The sequence below is a fragment of the Halyomorpha halys genome, unplaced genomic scaffold, assembly GCF_000696795.3.
Source record: "Halyomorpha halys isolate HHAL.00 unplaced genomic scaffold, Hhal_1.1 Scaffold1839.1, whole genome shotgun sequence".
In the NCBI taxonomy this organism is placed as follows: Eukaryota; Metazoa; Arthropoda; class Insecta; order Hemiptera; family Pentatomidae; genus Halyomorpha; species Halyomorpha halys.
Genome location: NW_027115742.1, coordinates 52,318 through 54,505, shown reverse-complemented (window position 1 = coordinate 54,505; position 2,188 = coordinate 52,318). Strand labels below are relative to the sequence as shown.

The window sequence follows — 2,188 nt, the reverse complement described above, 5'->3', positions numbered from 1 at the left end:
TTTAATACTATACCCCTCTATTATAGGTCTCCCCAAAATATGGTTTAATACTATACCCCTCTATTATAGGTCTCCCCAAAATATGGTTTAATACTATACCCCTCTATTATAGGTCTCCCCAAAATATGGTTTTGCAGAACTCGGCGCAATATGATCACTTTATTGAATTGATCCAAATTGTACCTACGTAAACAAACTAGAACCGGAGAATTAAATAAAACGTTTGGGAAATTCGTCTTTGTTTGAAAATACTTTTTCTCCCTTCTAAAAAGATACTATCTAAAATATATTGATATGAATTGTAAGAACGTAAATTGGGTAAAAATAGTTCTATTATTTTTTTTTTCTGAGAACCTCGAACACGTGTCTAATATTTTTCGGCCTATTAAGCCAACAACAGTTTCATTGAATTTGTGATCCTGCCTTGGCCCAAACCTAAGCGACGATTAATAATTAAATCAGGTCTGTTCTTTGGAGCAACAGCAACCAAAGTCCATTTTAAGTGATTTCTAGAGTTGTGTGTTAAGTTGTTTGACAAAGATGAGAGGCTTTTCATATAAAGTTGTTTGACAAAGATGAGAGGCTTTTCATATAAAGTTGTTACAGTTTTTCAGACTCATTTTTCTGAATTTAGACATTGATCATTTCTCTTTTTTCTGTTTTTAGTTAGAGGTTTTCTTTGTCCATAACAATTATTTTTATTTTGAAACATTTAATGAAGGAGTTACTGTTTTTTCACCCTAAAGATGAATGAATATAAAAATGTATGTTTTAATGTGAAAAATGTTGGACCGATCCAGCCATGACAATGAGAATTGAAGTACTCATATGAAGTGGAACTGAAATAAATCATTGCGATTTGATTAATTCATTATTCAAGAAGAGAAAGTTATGTCTCCCCAAGGCCATATTATAACCAACATGTTTTATGATTCTTTGAAATTATTTTTTCTTGGAGTATTTAGAAATTTCCCATTGTTTGAGAATATCCCTGTAAAATGAGAACCTGATCATTGCAATGGCGTAGCTATATCCTGCTTAGAAAGTTTAAGTTGAAGTACAAAAAATACCGTAATGCAAATTTGTTGTTTGACCATTATCTATATTTTATCTCAAAGTTTAGAAATGAGTTACTATGGGTAAGTTGTAACCCTCTTAAGCTGACCGATGCTTTAGATATTTTGTAACCTTGAAAGTAATGGGTTGTTTGCAGTGTGCAATGTGCCATCAGTTAAAAAAGAGAGAATTAATAACAGATCATTATAATATGTGAACGTAAATAGCACAAGCCCACTAATCCCAATTTAAATTTCTGAAATAATAGAAACGAACATTTCGTATGAAATGAGCTAATATTTGAAAGATAGAATAATAAAGTTTATTTTATAGCGACATTTGGATTCACATTATGAGGGCCTCTGTAGCTGCTACTTGATAAACCGTTTTCATATCTAACGTAATTAATATGTTTCTTATTATAAGTTAATGAAGATTGCTTGTATTTAAAACTGTTTCAAGGTTTATATCATTAATCTCTTCTTTTTCAGGGAATTATCGATTAAATATTTATAAGTAGAAGTTTGAAATATAATCGGTGGAAATTACCAAGACTAAAAATGTTGAAGAAGTTGATTCTTTCGCGTAAGTACACACCATGTTAAGTATTTACATTAGAATTTTTGCTATATGATAGCTTAACATTTACTATTGTATTTTATTTTTATAAACTGACATTTAATACATTATTCATTTATTATGGACATTATATAACAGCAGATGTCTGCTTGCAGAAAGTTAAGTTGATTTAAATATAATTGTCTTGTTTGTACTTTTGCCGTATTTGTCTTGTTTCGGCTTGTCTTGATCTTCAAGCAGAATTTGATTCTTTCTTCTTTTATGATGTCATGCCAGGTTTTTCTAAATTAAAATCTGTGCAGCTGCAGCCCTTAAAGGGTGAGGAGTTCGATGCATTGTAAGGAAATATATTTTTCATTTTTTCAATATATATTCATCGCTCATCATGTGCTTAGGCCAGGCTTGATGATGACGCTGAAGTGGTGAAGGACGCATGATTCATCGCTCATCAAGTGCTTAGGCCAGGCTTGATGATGACGCTGAAGTGGTGAAGGTCGCATGATTCATCGCTCATCATGTGCTCAGGCCAGGCTTGATGATGACGCTGAAGTGG

General features: G+C 32.0%; 1 protein-coding gene across 4 annotated transcripts in view; it reads left to right on the top strand.

Moving 5' to 3' along the window:
- Positions 1-2,188, top strand: part of LOC106690718 (lysosomal proton-coupled steroid conjugate and bile acid symporter SLC46A3) — a 25,185-nt gene that overhangs the window by 11,595 nt on the left and 11,402 nt on the right. For 3 of the 4 annotated variants that reach the window (XM_014436243.3, XM_014436245.3, XM_014436242.2), the window contains exon 2: positions 1,548-1,641. The gene's annotated coding sequence lies outside the window, so the exon portion shown is untranslated. Of the gene's footprint in view, positions 1-1,437; positions 1,457-1,547; positions 1,642-2,188 lie in introns of those variants that run through there. The other variant, XM_067052753.1, reaches the window with a different exon arrangement.